This window comes from Pseudophryne corroboree, chromosome 2, assembly GCF_028390025.1.
Source record: "Pseudophryne corroboree isolate aPseCor3 chromosome 2, aPseCor3.hap2, whole genome shotgun sequence".
Taxonomy (NCBI): Eukaryota; Metazoa; Chordata; class Amphibia; order Anura; family Myobatrachidae; genus Pseudophryne; species Pseudophryne corroboree.
Genome location: NC_086445.1, coordinates 878,511,408 through 878,532,461, shown reverse-complemented (window position 1 = coordinate 878,532,461; position 21,054 = coordinate 878,511,408). Strand labels below are relative to the sequence as shown.

General features: G+C 42.3%; 1 long non-coding RNA gene across 1 annotated transcript in view; it reads left to right on the top strand.

The window, feature by feature from the left end:
- The first annotated feature begins 321 nt into the window (after positions 1–321).
- The window catches only part of LOC135051346 (uncharacterized), a 174,558-nt gene continuing 153,825 nt past the window's right edge, over positions 322–21,054 (top strand). Inside the window, exon 1 of the long non-coding RNA XR_010242196.1 lies at positions 322–905. This is a non-coding gene — a long non-coding RNA (uncharacterized LOC135051346). The remainder of the gene's footprint in view (positions 906–21,054) is intronic.

Genomic DNA, 21,054 nt, shown 5'->3' with positions numbered 1-21,054 from the left:
TGTGCCTGTGCCAAAGTCAATCCCTGCATCATTGTGTTCCTGTGACTGTTGTTGCTGGTCTGAAATCCTAGCTAACCCAGTTGTTAATCAAAATATGGCAGCTTTGTACATCTGTACCTGTGGCCAGCACTTCACTGTTTCCATTTCCTTGTCTGTTTTGCATTGACATGGCTGGATTAAGGGAGGGGCGACAGGAGCAGCTGTCCTGAGGCTCCCACCCACACACTAGGGCCCCCACACATTGCATACCTCCCAGCTGTCCCGATGTCCCACCCGTAGGCTGCAGTGACCGCGGGCTGGGGGGAGGGGGGTTGGGGAGGACGCTTTCAGTCTGACACAGCTACTTTGCATTGCAAAGCAGCGGAGAATGGATGATGGGAGCATCCACAGACTATTCTGGGTCCAGGAGAACTGGGGGCTGTCAAGTAGCTCTGGGAGTGCTGGACAAGCCCCCAGCATGACGAAAACGGGTGTGTGGATCTCTGGCTCTGCAATAGTGAAGCCCCACCCCGCCAAATAACCTCGGACACCCTGGGCCCCCACCTGCCTGAATCTAGCACTGTGCATTGAGCACTCTCAATCAGTGCTTTGTCAGCTACCGAACAGTCTGAATTCACAGCAAGCAGTCAGGAAGGATTCAGTCAGTAGAACTAAAACAAATTGTTACAAAAACATCTACAAATTGCCCATGAAGTGAATACAGGTGCTGGTAATAAAAATAGAAAGTCTGGAGATAGCAGCGATTGCCCTTCTACAACTGGGGATGCCACATGCACAACTGACACAGCCAGTGATTTGCTGACCTGATCAAACAGATGGAATGGGGTGGCACTGGCAGGGTAAGACCATACTTTCACTGGGCTAAAACAAGGAAATATGAAAGTCCTGCAATCTTGATAAACTAGGTAATTCTATAAAAAAAAAAAAAAATGTTGTTAATAATTTGAACAAACTATTTCAGATCTTTTCACAGTGATCTTGTTATGTAGGTTCCTTATCCTTAGCTTAGATCTGATAAACCTTTTACCTTTACCAGTGACTTACCAGTACTTTGGCAGACTGCCAATGTTGTAGCAAGGAACCTGGATATATATAATGCTAATTAGAACACGTAAGGCAGAGGCGGAACTACCGCCAGTGCAGCCAGTGCGTTGCACTGGGGCCCGCCTCTGTCCAGGGGCCCAAAGCATGTAATGAGTCAAACTGACTCATTACATGCCGCTGTGCGCTGCGGGCAACCGCTGCCCGCAGCGCACAGCCGCCCGGAGAGAGGAGAGGAGCAGCGGTACGGGGGAGAAGGAGGAGGAGGGAGCCGCAGCAGCGCTTTACTACTGGTGGAGGCGCTGCTGCTGCTGCCCCTCTGCTTCACTATAGGCTGTCTTCCGAGAACAGCCTATAGTGAAGCTGAGGGGCAGCAGCAGCAGCGACCTCTACCAATGACACAGCGCTGCTGCGGCTCCCTCCTCCACCTCCCTCCTCCTCCTTCTCTCCAGCCCGGGAATCGTCTGACGCTGCACCGAGGAGCCTGAGCCAGCGGAGACGCCGGAGAGGGTAAGTATAATTCTTTCTTTCTGTCTCTTTCTTTCTTTGTTGGGACTGCCTGCCGCTATGTGAAAAAATGGGGCACTGCCTGCCGCTATGTGTAAAAAGGGGGAATCTGCCTGCCGCAATGTGTAAAAAGGGGGAATCTGCCTGCCGCAATGTGTAAAAATGGGGAATCTGCCTGCCGCAATGTGTAAAAAGGGGGAATCTGCCTGCCGCAATGTGTAAAAACGGGGGACTGCCTGCCGCAATGTGTAAAAATGGGGAATCTGCCTGCCGCAATGTGTAAAAAGGGGGGACTGCCTGCCGCTATGTGTAAAAAGGGGGAATCTGCCTGCCGCTATGTGTAAAAAGGGGGAATCTGCCTGCCGTAATGTGTAACAAGGGGGACGCTGTCTGCCGTAATGTGTAACAAGGGGGACGCTGTCTGCCGTAATGTGTAACAAGGGCACGCTGTCTGCCGTAATGTGTAAAAAGGGGATGCTGTCTGCCGTAATGTGTAAAAAGGGGGACGCTGTCTGTTGTTATGTGTAAAAAGTGTACGCTGTCTGCCGCCATGTTTAACAAGGGCACACTGTCTGCCGTTATGTGTAAAAAGTGTACGCTGTCTGCCGCTATGTGTAACAAGGGCACGCTGTCTGCCATTATGTGTAAAAAGGGGACGCTGTCTGCCGTAATGTGTCAAAAGGGGGACGCTGTCTGCCGTAATGTGTCAAAAGGGGGACGCTGTCTGCCGTAATGTGTCAAAAGGGGGACGCTGTCTGCCGTAATGTGTCAAAAGGGGACGCTGTCTGCCGTAATGTGTAAAAAGAGGAATCTGTCCGCTGTAAGGTGTAAAAGGGTCTCTACCTGGTGTAGTGGTGCTACTGTGCGGCGTAATTTGAAGAATGGAGACTACTGTGCACCGTTTTATGAATTGGTATTATTTTGTGGCCACACCCCTTCCCCATGAAGCCACGCCACTATGTATTTATGCTCGCGCCTACGGCGCGCACTGCCCCTGTTTTGCATGCAGGGGTGGGGCTCCGATGCCATTTCTTGCACACAGTGCTAAAATGTCTAGTTACGGCACTGTTGCTAGGTATCCATTTCTCTGGCCCTGAGCAGGTCCCCCTCACCAGATCCTCTCCAGGGGTGAGGGGGTGGACTTGGATGGGATGTGGGGGCCCAAAGCATTTTGTCGCACCTGGGCCCACCGCTCGCTAGTTCCGCCACTGACGTAAGGGCAAACAGTATGCGCTAATCCTCCCCAGCTACTTACACCCTTTTGAGACATGAGACCTAGGAAATACAGGGGTATGACCCAGGTCTATCAACCCGGGAATTTCCTGGGTCTCAGACTGAGTTCATGCTGAACCTGGTCTGCCTTGGAATTTGGTATGCATAATATTATTCAGCCTTTGACAGTGGCGGATCCAGGGGGGGAGGGGGGTGGGCACGCGGGCCCGTGCCCCCCCTGTCATGTCTGGCACTTTAAAAAAACAATAACACAGCAGTCCCTTTTAAAAAAGAAGCGGCGGTGCAGACAGCGCCCGCCGCGATGAAGAGTCTCGTAGCGGCGGCAGCAGCAGAGCCGGATTTCTCTTTAATCCGATCTGCGGCGCTGCTCTTACGTGTCCCGGCTCCCCAGCCCCGCTGCCCTGTCCCTGACGTCCTCCTCCTTCTTCAGTGTAGCCTGCGACACGCCAATGACTGAGCCGCAGGCTTGCTCAACCGAACAGCAATTGGACAGCTGAGCCGTCGCTCAACTGCCCTGACAGAGTGCTCTAAGAGCGGTAGTCAGGGCAGCTGAGCGGCGGCTCAGCTGTCCAATTGCTGTCCGGCTCAGCAAGCCTGCGGCTCAGTCATTGGTGCGCCGCAGGCTGCACTGAAGAAGGAGGAGAGATGTGTGGAGCCCCGGAGGCTGTATCTATGACTGTTTGCGTCCTTGGAGGAGAGGCCGAGAGAAGCCAGTTCTCTGTCTCCAATTGAACAGTACTGCCTGCCAGCAGCATAACCACAAATGTAAGACTGGCTAAATTTTTATATTTCAATTTATTTTATTCTTGGTCATATGTTTTATATATATTTATATAGCTATAGATACTCTGTAATCAAATAAAAAAGAAGGAGCACTCCATAGTGCATATCAGTTTTAAAATTGTAATTTATTACACCAATCTGACACACATATGGTAAGAACACATACCGCAAGCAGCGGTATAAGCCAACGTAAGTATAACACATGCAAGATCAAAAAACGGACTTCACCGCATATAGAAGGTGCTTCTTGGCTGGGTGAGGATCACCGTGCAGCCAAGAAGCACCTTCTATATGCGGTGAAGTCCGTTTTTTGATCTTGCATGTGTTATACTTACGTTGGCTTATACCGCTGCTTGCGGTATGTGTTCTTACCATATGTGTGTCAGATTGGTGTAATAAATTACAATTTTAAAACTGATATGCACTATTGAGTGCTCCTTCTTTTTGATTTAATTACAGAATAAATTACCAACTGTGGATATTGGTGTGTAAAGGAGCTGCCGATTTCAAGAATTTTAGTGCAAAACGGGACATCTTGGAACATTGAAGATTGTGGATGGTCTCCTTTTAAACAGCTGAAGCTGAGACTTGTTGTTCCACAAAAAGAACTTGCAAAGGGGACTAGTATTTGCGCATAAACTGTTTCTTGTAATAGATATATAGAGAGAGAGAGTGGTCGAAGTGGGGCGGTATACAGTGGTATGGTATAGCGCCACTTCTTCCACTGACCCGGAAATGAAAGTGCAGCAGGAGGCAAGGGAAGTGGCCATCCTGCTGCACATGGTGCTCCCGTCTCTGCTCGGCGGCCGACGGCTGTGTAGAGCGCTGTACTAGCTCACAGCCGCCAGCCGTCTGCCGCTCACCGCCACCAGCCGCTCACCGATCACCCGCAACATATGGCGGTCAGGGGGACCTCACCACACCAAAGGCCTCCTTATCACCGCCGCTGCCCATGGGTGCCTCCGCCGACCACATTCAGGTAATGTTCCCCTGCTGTCACCCTCTCTTCCTGTCCTTACTGTACCTGTCACTGTCGTCACTCTCTCTCTCCCTGCTGTCACTGTCGTCACTCTCTCTCTCCCTGTCGTCACTCTCCGTCGTCGCTCTCACTCCCTGTCGTCACACTCTCGCGCCCTGTCCCTGCTGTCACTCCGGCTGTCCCTGCTGTCACAATTTCAGCTCATTCAATGTGCTATAATGTGAATTTCAGCTCATTCAGTGTGCCATAATGTGAATTTTGGCTCATTCAGCGTGCTATAATGTGAATTTCGGCTCATTCAGTGTGCTATAATGTGAATTTCGGCTCATTCAGCGTGCTATAATGTGAATTTCGGCTCATACCATGTGGTATAATGTGAATTTAGGCTCATACTATGTGCTATAATGTGAATTTAGGCTCATACTATGTGCTATAATATGAATTTAGGCTTATACTATGTGCTATAATGTGAATTTCGTATCGTTCTATGTGCTATAATGTGAATTTCGGCTCATACTGTGTGCTATAATGTGAATTTCGGCTCATACCATGTGGTATAATGTGAATTTCGGCTCATACTGTGTGCTATAATGTGAATTTCGGCTCATTCAGCGTGCTATAATGTGAATTTCGGCTCATTCAGCGTGCTATAATGTGAATTTCGGCTCATTCAGCGTGCTATAATGTGAATATCGGCTCATACTATGTGCTATAATGTGAATTTCGGCTCATACCATGTGGTATAATGTGAATTTAGGCTCATACCATGTGGTATAATGTGAATTTAGGCTCATACTATGTGCTATAATGTGAATTTTGTCTCATACTACGTGCTATAAATGTGAATATCGGCTCATACTATGAGCTATAATGTGAATTTCGGCTCATACTATGTGCTATAATGTGAATTTCGGCTCATACCGTGTGTATAATGTTTGTTTCCCCAGTGAATCTTTCCCTTCATGCCTCTGTAAACCTCACTACAAATGTCTCACTACTCCCTCCTACTCCTACAGAGACCTTAGGTACCCACTGCCTCTCCCTGTCCCCCTCCCCTTGTTACCTACTGCCACCTCCCCCTGGCATCACCCACTTTTTCCTCGTCACCCTTTCCCCAGTGTTACCCACTCTGCCTCTCACTGTCACCCTCTCTCTGTCACCCACTGCCTCTCCGTCTCCCACTATGTTTCCTTCATCCACTGCCTCTCCCCTGCGTCACTATGAACCCATCACCCTCTCTCTCCTGTCACCCACTGCCTCTCCAAAGTGTCACCCTCTTCCCGTCTTACGAATACGATGTTCCCTTTGAGGCCATGACCCTTGTTGCTAGGTCATGCCCTTGTTGTGAGGCCACGCACACCTTCATGGGGCCGCACGCCTTCGGCATGCACAAGGTGCCCCCACTGTCATTTTTTCCTGGATCCGCCCCTGGCCTTTGATATTGGTTAATGGCAAATGTTTTTTTTTTTTCCTATTTAAATATATTTTGCTTTAAATATGCTGTGCTACTTACTAGGTAATTATTTTTTCTTTTTTTTTTTTCTTACTAAGGTGCTCCCACTCACATTCCCACTTCCACACCAAGCTATCAACCAGTATTACCATTCAGATCTGCCCTTCCTGTAAGTACAGTATACACCATTTGTATAGTCTACTGTGTAATACTGTAGTTTAAACTTAGCTGGGTTATGTTACAGCCAGCGGCAGCTGCTGCCCCTGGGCTGCAACGCTGTCCAAAGTGTGCAGGGGGAGCTGGCCAGGACATACAGTGCATCCGGAAAGTACTCACAGCGCTTCACTTTTTCCACATTTTGTTATGTTACAGCCTTATTCCAAAATGGAATAAATTATTTTTTTCCTGCAAAATTCTACACACAATGGGGGTCATTCAGAGTTGATCGCTAGCTGCTTTCATTCGCAGCGCAGCGATCAGGCAAAAAATGGCAATTCTGCGCATGCGTATCGGGCGCACTGCGCACGCGCCTCGTACTTTCACAAAAGCCGATGCAGTTTTACACAAGCTCTAGCGACGCTTTTCTGTCGCACTGCTGATCGATGAGTGATTGACAGGAAGTGGGTGTTTCTGGGTGGTAACTGACCGTTTTTGGGGAGTGTGTAAAAACGCAGGCGTGCCAGATAAAAACGCAGGAGTGGCTGGGGAAACGGGGGAGTGCTGGCCAAACGCAGGGCGTGTTTGTGACGTCAAAACAGGAACTAAATAGCCTGAAGTCATCGCAAGGTAGGAGTAGGTCTCGAGCTACTCTGAAACTGCTTGATAAAATTTGGACGCTGTTCTGCGATCCTTTCTGCCGCACTTCTGCTAAGCTAAGATACACTCCCAGAGGGAGGCGGCTTAGCGTTTGCATGGCTGCTAAAAGCAGCTAGCGAGCGAACAACTCGGAATGAGGGCCAATACCCCATAATGACAACGTGAAATAAGTTTTTTTTAGATTTTTGCAAATGTATTAAAAATAAAAAACTAAGAAATCACATGTACATAAGTATTCACAGCATTTGCTCAATAGTTTGTTGATGCACCTTTGGCAGCAATTACAGCCTTAAATCTTTTTGAATATGATGCCACAAGCTTGGCACATCTACCTTTGGGTAGTTTCGCCCATTCTTCTTTGCAGCACCTCTCATGCTCCATCAGGTTGGATGGGTAGCGTCAGTGCATAGCCATTTTCAGATCTCTCCAGAGATGTTCAATCGGATTCAAGTCTGGGCTCTGGCTGGGCCACTCAAGGACATTCAGAGTTGTCCTGAAGCCACTCCTTTGCTATCTTGGCTGTGTGCTTAGGGTCGTTGTCCTGCTAAACGATGAACTGTCGCCCCAGTCTGAGGTCAAAAGTGCTCTGGAGCAGGTTTTCATCCAGGATGTCTCTGTACATTGCTGCATTCAGCTTTCCCACTATCCTGACTAGTCTCCCAGTTCCTGCTGCTGAAAAACATCCCCACAGTATGATGCTGCCACCACCATGCTTCACTGTAGGGATAGTATTGGCCTGGTGATGAGCGGTGCCTGGTTTCCTCCAAACATAACTCCTGGCATTCACACCAAAGAGTTCAATCTTTGTCTCATCATACCAGATAAGTTTGTTTCTCTTGGTCTGAGAGTCCTTCAAGTGCATTTTGGTAAACTCCAGGTGGGCTGCCATGTGCTTTTTACTAAGGAGTGGTTTCCGTCTGGCCACTCTACCATACAGGCCTGATTGGTGGTTTGCTGCAGAGATGGTTGTCCTTCTACAAGATTCTCCTCTCTCCACAGAGGAATGCTGTAGCTCTGACAGAGTGACCATCAGGTTCTTGGTCATCTTCCTGACTAGGGCCCTTCTCCCCCAATTGCTCAGCTTAGATGGCTGGCCAGCTCTAGGAAGAGTCCTAGTGGTTCCGAACTTCTTCCATTTATGGATGATGGAGGCCACTGTGTTCATTGGGATCTTCAAAGCAGCAGATATTTTTCTGTACCCTTCCCCAGATTTGTGCCTTGAAACAATCCTTTCTCAGAGGTCTACCGACAATTCCTTTGACTTCATAGTTGCATAGTTGTTGTGGTTGGAAAAAAAAAGACATAGTCCATCGAGTTCAACCTGTATTATAATTTTTATATTAATTAAATGCTGTATCCCTGAATATTTTTTTCCACTAGGAATTTAATCCATTTTTAAACTTATTGATTGAGTCCACCATTACTACCTTCTCTGGCAGAGAATTCCAAATCCTTACTGTTCTTACTGTGAAGAACCCTTTTCTCCGTTGAGTATGAAATTTTTTTTCTTCTAAGCTCAGGGGATGTCCTTGTGTCCTATGTAGTGTTTTTTTTTATAAACAAATCAGTTGATAAATCCTTGTATTGTCCCTTAATATATTTATAGATATTAATAATGTCCCCTCTCAGTCGCCTCTTTTCCAGTGTGAACATACTGTATCTAACCTTTTAAGTCTTTCCTCATAATCCAGTGCCTCTAACCTGCTTAATCAGTTTCGTGGCTCGCCTCTGAACCCTGTCGAGTTCCAAGATATCTTTTTTATAGTGAGGTGCCCAGAACTGTACACAATATTCCAGGTGTGGCCGCACCAATGATTTATACAGTGGCAGGATTACACTCTCATCCCTTGTCTCCATACCCCGTTTAATTCATGCTAACACCTTATTAGCTTTTGTTGCTGCATTTTGACATTGGATACTGCTACCAAGTTTATTATCGATGAGCACTCCCAAATCTTTTTCAACTACCATTATTCCTACATTTTCCCCATTTAGTTTATAGGCTGCCTGATTGTTCTTAGTCCCAAAGTGCATAACTTTACATTTGTCTATATTGAACCTCATTCTCCATTTATCTGCCCAGACCTCAAGTATAGATAAATCATACTGTAGAGACTCAACATACTTGTCTGCATTAATTACTCTACATAGTTTAGTATCATCTGCGAAAATTTACACTGTGCTTTCCAGTCCCTCTCCTCATTAATGAATATTTTAAACAGCAATAGCCCAAGTACTGAACCCTGTGGTATTCCACTGAGTACTGAAGCCCATTCAGAGTACATCCCATCGTTGTTCCCTATTGGACAGCCCATTACTCACCCAAGTACAAATAGTGTTTCCTACCCCAAGCTCTCTTAGATTGAGAATTAGTCTCCCTTGTGGACCTTTGTCAAGGCCTTCGCGAAGTCCAAAAAGATCACATCCACTGCTTTACCCTGATCAATATTATCGCTCACTTTCTCGTAGAAGCTTATTACGTTAGTATGACATGACCTGTCCTTCACAAAGCCATGCTGATTCCTAGTAATAACCTAGTATGCTATTCCTTAATATACCTTCTAGTATTTTCCCCACTATAGATGTCAAACTTACCGGTCTATAATACCCGGGGTGCGTTTTAATACCCTTTTTAAATATTGGGACTACCTCTGCTATACGCTAGTCCTTTGGTATCATTTCTGACCTAATTGACTCGCTGAAAATCAAATATAGAGGTCTCGATAGCTCTACGTTAATTTCCATAAGAACCCTGGGGTGGAGTCCATCCGGCCCAGGAGATTTATTTATCTTAATTTTACTTAGTCTCTCCCGGACTACTCCCTCATTTAACCAAGTTAAACGGGTCATTATTATAGTTTATGTTATGTTCTACTCTCGTCAACCTGTCCTCTTTCGTGAATACTGATGAAGAATTTATTAAATAACTCCGCTTTTTTCTTATCATCATTACTCAAGACATCCAACTCGCCCTTTAAAGGCCCAATATTCTCCCTTTTTAACCTTTTACTATTTATATACTTAAAGAACTTTTTGGGGTTTGTTTTACTCTCCCTTGTGATTTGTATTTCGTTTTCTATTTTAGCTGCTCTGATTGATTTTTTGCATTTTTTGTTACATTCCTTGTAGAACTGGAATGATTCCACCATTCCGGCAGACTTAAATGCTTTGAAAGCACACCTATTTTTATCCATTTGTTCCTTGACTTTCTTATTAAGCCACATCGGTTTGAATTTCCTACTCCTGTTTTTGTTGACTTTAGGAATATACAAATAAGTGTACTTAATGAGCGCAGTTGTAAAAGTGTCCCACATTTCAGCAGTATTCTAACCATGAAATACAATTTCCCAATTGATGTCCTTCATTGATTGTTTCAGCAATATGAAATAAGCTTTCCTAAAGTTAAAAGTCTTAGTTAAACCCTTATATTCTTGTTTTTGGAAGCAGACATCGAATGTGATCATATTGTGATCGCTGTTTCCTAGGGTCTCCCCTACTTTAGTATTTGTTATTATTTCCTCATTATTAGTTAGTACTAGGTCCAGTATAGCCCTTTGTCTAGTTGGTTCCACAATTACCTGGGACAAGTAATGATCTTTTAGCATGTTTAAGAACCTGTTACCCCTAGCTGTATTTACTGTTTCGGTGTTCCAGTTTATGTCCGGGTAATTAAAGTTCCCAACAATAATAACGCCCCCATTCTTGCTGCTTTTTCGATTTGCTGCAAGAGTAGTAATTCGTCAGACACACTGATATCTGACGGTTCATCGTATGTATCTATTAAAATTATTTTTTGTATCTTTACCCCCACTCGAAATCTCAACCCATAATGACTCTACGTTATCTCCACCTTACCTTGAATTACCATTGCTGACTATTTTTCTCCTTCCCCCCTCTCCACCCCCATTATACTTTATCCATCCCCCTATTCTTCGCTCTCTAGTTGTCCCACTAATTCTTTCTAATCCCTCCCCCCAGGCACCTAGTTTAAATTCTCCTCCAACCTTCTAACCATCCTTCCCCCCAGCACCACTGCCCCCTTCTCATTCAGGTGCAATCCATTGTGGCAAAAAAGATGGCGCCTGACTGAGAAGTCCGCCCAGTGTTCTAAGAACACAAACCCGTCTTTACTACACCAGTCCCTGAGCCACACATTTACCTCCCTAATCTCCCTCTGCCTTCCTGGACTAGCGTGTGGCACAGGTAATATTTCAGAGAATATTACCTTAGATGTCCTTGCCTTTAATTTTTGGCCTAGGTCCCTATAATCTTTCTTAAGGACATCCCACCCAGGTGATATCTTCCTATTGACCAGGATCGCACTCGCCAGGGGCGCCACCTGAGGAGGTGCACCGTCCAGAGGTGCCACCCGCAGGCAGTAGGTAGATTCACTTTTAGAGGCAGCAGCAATCCCCCCACCCCTGTGTAGTTCCTCACCAGCAGGGATGCCCAGTAATGATCACAGCATGCAGCAGCGGCTACTGGGAGGTGTAGTTTATAGTAACATAGTATTTAAGGTTGAATAGAGGCAAATTGCTCATCGTGTTCAACCTGTTTTAAGTTGTGATGATTCTACATACTTGCTGAATAGTGTTTTATGACTAGTTAGCTACTATAACTCATGTTACCCCCGGATTAACCACGTTGATATTTTAAGTATTATAACCTTGGATAGCTTTTTCATTAAGAAATGTATCCATTCCTTTTTTAAATCCAATTACAGAGTCCGCTATTACCACCTTCCCTGGCAGGGAATTCCACATCCTGATTGCCCTAACAGTGAAGAACCCTTTCCTCCGTTGCGTTCGGAACTTTCTCTCCTCCAGTCGCAGTGAGTGCCCACGTGTCCTAAACTGTGTTCTTTTAATAAATAATTCCTCTGATAACTCTTTGTGATGTCCCTTTACATATTTGAAGATATTAATAATATCTCCTCTTAGGCGCCTCTTTTCTAGTGTATACATATTCAGCCTAGTAAGTCTTTCCTTATAGTCCAGTCCTTCTAGGCCTTTAATCAATTTAGTGGCTCGCCTTTGAACACTTTCGAGTTCACTGATGTCTTTTTTTTACAATGGTGCCCAAAACTGAACACAATATTCCAGGTGCGGACGTACCAATGCCTTATACAGCGGCATGATTACATCCGAGTCCCTTGTCTCAATTCCCCTTTTTATGCACGCTAGCACCTTACTTGCCTTCTTTACTGCGTTTTGACATTGTGTATGGTTATTAAGCCTATTATCAATGAATACCCCCAAATATTTATCCAACTCTGTCTCCCCTAGGCGTTCCCCATTTAATATGTAGGATTCAAGTTTGTTTTTAGTCCCAAAATGCATAACCTTGCATTTGTCTGTATTGAACCTCATTTTCGATTTAGACGCCCAGAGTTCAAGTTTAGATAGATCATTCTGAAAGGACTCCACATCCAATTCTGAATTAATTACCTTACACAGTTTAGTATCATCTGCAAAGATTGACACTGTGCTTTCCAGGCCTATTTCTAGGTCATTGATAAATATGTTGAACAGTAGTGGTCCGAGTACGGACCCTTGTGGTATCCCGCTGACTACTGGGGACCAGGTTGAGGACTTCCCGTTGACCACTACTCGCTGTACCCTGCTATCCAACCAGCTGCTTATCCATGTGCAAATAGTTTTTCCTAGGCCAAGCTCCTTTAATTTGATCATCAATCTCCTGTGAGGAACTGTATCGAAGGCTTTTGTAAATCTAGGAAGACCACATCCACTGCTTTTCCTTGATCAAGATTATTGCTCACTGCCTCGTAGAAGCTAATTAAGTTAGTCTGACATGAACTGTCCCTTACAAACCCATGCTGGTTCTTGCTAATAATCCTAGTGGACTGTAGATACTCCTGTATTCCGTCCCTTAGAATTCTTTCCAATATTTTCCCCACTATAGATGTTAAACTAACTGGTCTGTAGTTTCCCGGAAGATTTTTGGATCCCTTTTTAAATAATGGCACTACCTCAGCTGTACGCCAATCCTTCGGTACCATGCCTGATCGAATTGAACTATTGAAAATCAAGTATAGGGGTTGTGCTAGTTGTGAACTAAGCTCCATAAGAACCCTCGGGTGAAGTCCATCAGGACCAGGTGATTTATTAATCTTAATTTTGCTTAATCTCTCCCGGACTACATCTTCGCTTAAACAAGTATCTAATCATGAATCATTACTGTCACAATTGTTATGCTCTACTCCCACCATCAGTTCTTCACTGGTGAATACTGATGAAAAGAAAATAATTTGTCCAGTATTTCCGCTTTTATTTCGTCATCATTTATCAATTCTCCTAATTCATCTTTTAATTGACCTATTTTCTCCTTTTTTAACCTTTTTTTCGTTTATGTATTTAAAAAACTTTTTAGGATTGGTTTTACTCTCTATAGCGATTTGCTTTTCATTTTCAATTTTAGCTGCTCTTATTGCTTTTTTGCATTTCTTATTACACTCCTTCATACAAGAATGTCTCACGGCGCTAGTACTAAATTTTACATTTTATATTTGTTCTAAAACAAACCTTAATAGTTAATAGGAATACAGATATTAATCAGCTGATGAATGTTAATTGTGCTAGTGTAAGCACAAAATCAGTGGTTCCCCTTTAAGAAAGGGGAATTACCAGCTAGACAATATAAGAAAAGAACACTCTGCGCTATTTAAGAACCTTCCAGACTCCAAATAAAGTGAATTTACATGTATACATAAAAACACCTTTTTATTCCGGATTAGATTAATCACATAAATCTCTAATTAGTAGATGGAACCACATAAAATTTTAATCTAATAAAAAAAGCTATCATATGCATATATAAATTTAACAACTCTAATTAATTCTTATTTTCAAAAGCCGGCTTTCTATATGCACCTAAAATAAAATATGGATCAGCTCTCATGCGTATATAATAACCACAATATGTGCAATAGGGGATATACTTATTAATTGATGTGCAAATCAGTATTCTCAGATTGTCCACTAACTGCTTGTAGAGAGACGGAATAATCAGATGTAGTAATCACCGCTTGTTGTTACAAAGTCTCAAAACGGCTCCTTGTGTTATTACACTGAACACTCGTTGTTACAAAGTCTCAAGCAATTCCTTTTGCATAGATAATAGTAACAGTTCCTGATTGCCTAATCAGGCTGGCTAAATGGTAAAAACTCTCACCCTCCGTCTTACACGTAGACGGATCCAGCTGGAGATACACTGCACTGCTGGTCAGGTGCGGCTAGGGAGCTCCGGACGTCTCCGGCCCCCAACGTATGAAATGCCGCTGCAGTCCCAAATGAAACCGCTGATGTAATTTCGCTGGTGTCCGGCGTGGTGCAGTGATTCTTAGGTGATAACCGCAATGAATGATATTGTCATCAGATGTCCCTTCTTTCCTCTGACTAGTTTCGCTCGTCACTGGAGCTTCCTCATAGAGTAATTGTGGTAGCAACTGATGACTCCTTTTATACCTACTCCGATTTTCCTATTGGTCTCTCTATTTTGCACACCTGTTAGTGGTTTCTCTCACCATTTGTTTCATGTCTGATCCACCTTTTGGTTGTAATTAACAGTCCTTATCCCCCATCCACAGAGCTGAATCTTTTGTATGGATATTCATTATTCACCACATTCAATAATAAACTTGTGATCCATATATATGTATATATATTTATTAATTAAAACTAATAGGTAGTCAACGATAAAAATCTATAAAAATAACAATAAGCTGTTTATTTGCTTTACTCAGCAAACATACGGACTCGGCCTCGGTCCCAGACTTATGGCTCCCATTATAACCATTATTGTAACTCCTATATTTTAATATCTTTTAAAGGCCTTAATCCTGAAGAGTAAATAGATATTTAATCAGTAAAATTATATATATATATATAAGTGAACAAACATATTTTCAGCCTCTCTATTCTCCTTTCTACCCCGCCTGAGCTCCGAACCCGGGACCGCATGTATGTTAAACCGTCTCTCTAACCTCTACACCACTAAATCTTCAGTTGAATTACATACTTCGTTTCCTGCTATATTATCCACATTCTCTCACTCCTATCACAAACTATCCCCCCAAAATCAGATTCTAGGTATATAATTGCATCAACGATTAATATCAATATTTATTCATTTATTATCAATAGACGGATTTCAATTCAATCATCCAGGCTTCAGACTTTTTTCTCACCTACCGAAAATAAGCTGACTTTTTTGTCCTTTATATAAATATATAACAATAACCTTCATATAGGCTTATACAGAGAAAAGAAGAAAAAAAAAGAAAAGGGGGAAGAAAAGAAAAATAGTTGCCTTCATATATAGTGCCTCAACTTGTCTCTCTCTCTAATTTTCTCACAGTCAGCCTGAGATTTGAACCTGAGACTTGATGTGCAGTAACCGATTCCCTAACCCCTACACCACATGCTCCTCAGCCAAAATAAAAGTAATCTCAAAGTGTGACCTTAATTGTTCTACTGACTCTACCCCATATAGCTAACAGATAACACATATAAGAATACAAATATTTGAAGAAAGATAATAAACGAGTGGACATAGTGGAGTAAATTAAATTCTTTACATTATCCAGAGGTACTGTTATGCCGCAACCAGTGTCCTTTGGACTATCAACACCCCAGCTTCCTTATTGTCCGTTGCTAAACATCTTTTACTTCAGGCAAAGGACTCAAAGTCCATAGTTTCATTTAACCCTAATGGAAACATGGTTTGGAGTTTATGCATCCATAAGACTTCCTTACTACAAAGATTCCTAAATCTGTCGCCTCCCCTAGATGTCTTCTTGATCTGTTGAACTCCTACCATACTAATACAATCAGCTCTACCTCCATGTACTTCCGCACAGTGTTTTGAAATGCTATGATAGGGATATTTCTTCAGTATGTTTAACCTATGTTCTCTGAATCTATTCTTCAGAGCCCGCGTGGTTCGACCTACATATTGTAGCCCACACGGGCACTGTAGAACATATATACAATATGTGCTATCACAGTTGATGAACTCTTGTATAGGAAATTTCTCTTTTGTGTTAAAGGAGACTATTTCTTTTGTTTTGTTCTGAATGTATCCACATGTAAGACACCTAGTCTTACCACATTTGAAACATCCCTTTAGTGGTTCATGTAGCCAACTGGGTCCGCCCCCTCTCCTCTGATTCAACCCATTATTTTTCCTCAGCATGCTAGGTGCCAATGTACTCTTAAGGCTGGTATTTTTCTTGAATACCACTTTTAGTTGGGGATTCAAGACAGATTGTAATATTTTATCTTGCTGTAAAATCCCATAATTTGATTTCAAAACTTTTTTTAACTTGATTAGATTGATTATTATATTTGGAAACATACACCATAGTACCTTCATGGTCCCAATTCCCATTTCCTTGTGTCCCCTTAAAGAACCATTTACTTCTACTATTATTTTTACTTTTGTTTTTATATTTTAACAATGTCTTTCTATCCCCATTAAGAACCTTCTCATATGCTGACTCCAAGATGGGGACCGGGTATCCCCTACATACGAAGTCATCATACATTTTCTCTGCCTGAGGTATAAAGTATTCCATTTTGGAACAGTTGTGACGAAGTCTGCTAAACTGACTGAATGGTACATTTTTCAGCCATGGTTTATAGTGGCAGCTGGTATAATGTAGGAAACTGTTTGTATCAACCTGTTTCCTATAGTTTTCCGTCATAAGACCGTTGCCCTCGGAGGAGATGATCAGATCTAAAAAATTAACTGAACTAGTGCTAAAATTGTGCGTGAACTTCAAATTAAACGTGTTCTGATTCAAAAAGGCGACGAACTGAAGTGCAGTGTGCTCATCCCCATTCCAAATAATAAATAAATCATCAATATAACGGCCATAGTACACTAGGTTCACGCCAAACGGTCCATTCCAAATATATCGATCTTCAAATGCGCCCATATAAAGGTACGCAAAGCTAGGTGCGTACCTAGTGCCCATGGCCGTACCCAACACCTGAAGAAAAAATGTGTCCTCAAAAATAAAATAATTGTGCGTCAAAATAAACATAATAGATTCTAGTAGGAATGTGTTAAATTCCACTGAAACCTCACCATCCGTGTCTAAAAATTCCTTAATTTTCTGTACCCCCCCCCCCCTTCATGGGGCATATGGGTATATAATGCTTGTACATCTAATGAAAGGAAAGAATAGTGTGATTTCCATTCTATACTATTAATATAATTAAGCAACTGTGTTGTGTCACGGATATAAGATTTCAAAGTGATAACATATTTCTGTAGAAAGTGATCAATAAACTGTGATAAATTAGACGTGAGTGACCCAATACCAGAAATAATAGGGCGACAAGGTGGTGACGTGAGTGACTTGTGAATTTTTGGGATGTGATAAAAAATAGGTGTTACGGGATATTTACTATATAAAAAGGAATATTCATCCTTACTGATTACACCTCCTCCGAGGGCTTGGTCCAATAGATGTGTATACTGAATCTGAAATCCTATTGATGGATCCCCAGGCAATTTTCTATAGAATTGAGGGTCTTCTAACTGTGAATATGCTTCCCTAATATATGCATCCCTCATTAAAAGGACGACCCCCACCCTTTATCTGCATTCCGAATGACTAGGGAGTGGTCTCTTTCTAGTTCTTTCAATGCTTTCATTTCATTTCTAGACAAATTAGACCCATAGGTTTTTCTACTACATATGGTCTTGAAATCCTCCATGGTCTTCTTGTAAAAATACAATATAGTCCCTGACTTTTAAATAGTAGGATAAAAATTAGTTTTTTCCCCGAAGTGATTTCTTGGGCCCAAATTGGATCCCTGAAGTCCTATATCAAATATTTTAGTCTTTTCCTGTCCTAGTTCTACATGATTCTCTTCCCATAGGTTCTCAAGTGTCAATAGTGATTCTATATCCAATGTGTCAAACAACACAGGGGATATATCATCTTTTTCCTTCAATCTTTTTAATGCAAAATGTCTCTTTCTACACAGATTTCTAACAAAATGATTCAACTCTACAAACAGATCAAAATTATTAGGATTCTTAGATGGAACAAAATTAAGTCCCTTTTTAAGTAAAGAAATCTGATCCTTTGTAAGAGTTTTATCTGTTAGATTAAAAATATTGTCCTGATCTATTGAATTCTCGGTTTTCTTATGTAATTTCCTTCCTCCTCTTCTTCCTCTATGTCTCTTCATCTTTTCGGGGTTCCCACTGATATGGGTGCAAACCTGTTTTTGTGGTGAAACTGATCTAGGGGGCGGCTCTCTTCTAAAAAAGTCCTATTTCTAAAAGTTCTGTAGGGGCCTGATCTCTTTCCAAGGGAATCATGTTCCTCATTTACTCCCTCTCTATAATGGTTTCTAGGTGTTGTCTGTTGATAACTAGTATTCCCATTGTGAAATCTTTCTCTTTTCCTCCCCTCTCTACACCTGACATCGTCTGTGGTCTTATATTCTCTATCCATACCAACGGTTTTCTTAAATTGTGGAGTATTCTTATTCGAACTCCTCCATGTGCGTGTCTTCTTATGATAAGTCCTTACTTGATTATCTTGATAATCTTGTCTATCTCTGGCTAGTTTCCTACTCTTAATGTCTAATATTTCTTGTTCGTATGTTTCTACTCGTTTGTTGGTAAGCCTATCTCTTTCACTAAAGCAAGGTAGATCTTTATATTGAATGAGTGTATTTTTCACTTCTTCTATTTTGACTCCTATTTCTGCTACTTTTCTTTCTCTATACTGGATTAGCAATTCTATCAATGTAAATGAACAGTCATCAAGTGTATGATTCCAACTTTCAATGAGTTTGGAGTCATCCTGAATGGCTAGTGACTTAATAAGTCTTAGCCCACGTGGAATCTGTTTAGTGGATAAATATTTTTTGAGGGACACACTGTCCCACCAATGTCTCATCTCATCTTTTAATAAATATTCCAGAGGAAAGAAGGGACATCTGATGACAATATCATTCATTGCGGTTATCACCTAAGAATCACTGCACCACGCCGGACGCCAGCGAAATTACATCAGCGGCTTCATTTGGGACTGCAGCGGCATTTCATACGTTGGGGGCCGGAGACGTCCGGAGCTCCCTAGCCGCACCTGACCGGCAGTGCAGTGTATCTCCAGCTAGATCCGTCTACGTGTAAGACGGAGGGTGATAGTTTTTACCATTTAGCCAGCCTGATTAGGCAATCAGGAACTGTTACTATTATCTATGCAAAAGGAATTGCTTGAGACTTTGTAACAACGAGTGTTCAGTGTAATAACACAAGGAGCCGTTTTGAGACTTTGTAACAACAAGCGGTGATTACTACATCTGATTATTCCGTCTCTCTACAAGCAGTTAGTGGACAATCTGAGAATACTGATTTGCACATCAATTAATAAGTATATCCCCTATTGCACATATTGTGGTTATTATATACGCATGAGAGCTGATCCATATTTTATTTTAGGTGCATATAGAAAGCCGGCTTTTGAAAATAAGAATTAATTAGAGTTGTTAAATTTATATATGCATATGATAGCTTTTTATTAGATTAAGAATTTTATGTGGTTCCATCTACTAATTAGAGATTTATGTGATTAATCTAATCCGGAATAAAAAGGTGTTTTTATGTATACATGTGAATTCACTTTATTTGGAGTCTGGAAGGTTCTTAAATAGTGCAGAGTGTTCTTTTCTTATATTATTACACTCCTTGTAATACTTGAAAGACTCCTCCTTTCCATTAGATGTAAATGCTTTGAAAGCCCGCTTTTTTTTATCCATTTCTTCATTAACCTCCTTGTTAAGCCACATCGGTTGAGTTTAATACTCCTGCGTTTACTGCCCATGGGAATAAAGTTATGACTATCCAGCAACCCTTTTAAAACATCCCACATTTCCGAAGTGTTCTTGTTATTAAACAGAACCTCCCACTCTATGTCCTTAAGTGCACATCTAAGCATACTGAAATTAGCCTTCCTAAAGTTAAATGTTTTGGTGGAACCGCTGTAGCTATGTTTCCTGAAACTGATGTCGAATGTGATCATATAGTGATCACTGTTACCCAAAGTCTCACCAACTTTAGTGTTTGATATAATGTCCACATTATTAGTAATTACTAGATCCAGGGTAGTTTTACCCCTAGTTGGGTCCTCGATTACAAAAAAAAAACCTGCTGCCCCTCGCTTTAGCACAAGAATCGTTACTCCAGTTTATATCTGGGTAATTAAAATCCCCAATCACAAGGATGTCCCCCAATCCCGCAGATGTTTTGATTTGCTGCAATAGTTGTTCTTCCTCATGTATGCTAATATCCGGCTGTTTGTAGCACGTGCCTATGACTAGTTTTTTTGCATCAATTCCCCCACTTGAGATTTCAACCCATAGTGACTCCACATTATCGCCAGTTTCCTCATAGATAACCTACTTTAGGTATGGTTTAAGTGATGGTTTAACATAAAGACATACACCTCCTCTTTTGTTAGCCCTGTCCCTCCTGAAAAGAGAATACCCCTCCAAGTTAGCAACCCAGTTGTGAGAGTCGTCCCACCATGTTTCCGTAATACCTATAATGTCATACTCAGCCTTTGATGCTAACAATTCCAATTCTCCCATTTTACCTGCTAGACTTCTTGCATTTGCAAGCATACATTTTAGTTTATCGGTTCCTTTATTTGGTTGTTTTCCTAAAGATTTCCCATCCTGGTTAACTAGTGCATCCGTAGAGTTACTGATACAGACTGTCCTTCTCGCTCCTTCTCCAACCCCACCGTACTTAGTATTGTACACCATACTTTTCTCTTTGGTCAACCCAATGTTCCAATCTAAATTCACCACCCTGACATAAGTATTTTCCCTTAAGTCCTGTACAACATTTTCTATAGGCTGTAATGATGACACATAGTTGTTATGATTTAATGCTTTAGCAATACCTTTCTTAACACCCTTATTAGAACCCATGTAAATACCCTTACCGGCTGCACTTTCCCTCCCCCCTTCTCCACCCCTTTTTATCTCACTACCACCATCCCTACTATACTCGCTGCACGACCCATAGTTTCTAGCTAAACCCTCCCCCCAGGCTCCTAGTTTAAAAGCTCCTCCAGCCTACTAACCATCCTACCCCCCCAGTACCGCAGCCCCTTCCTCATTCAGGTGCAATCTGTCACGAGAAAAAAGATGGCGCCTGACTGAGAAGTCCGCCCAGTGTTCCAAGAACA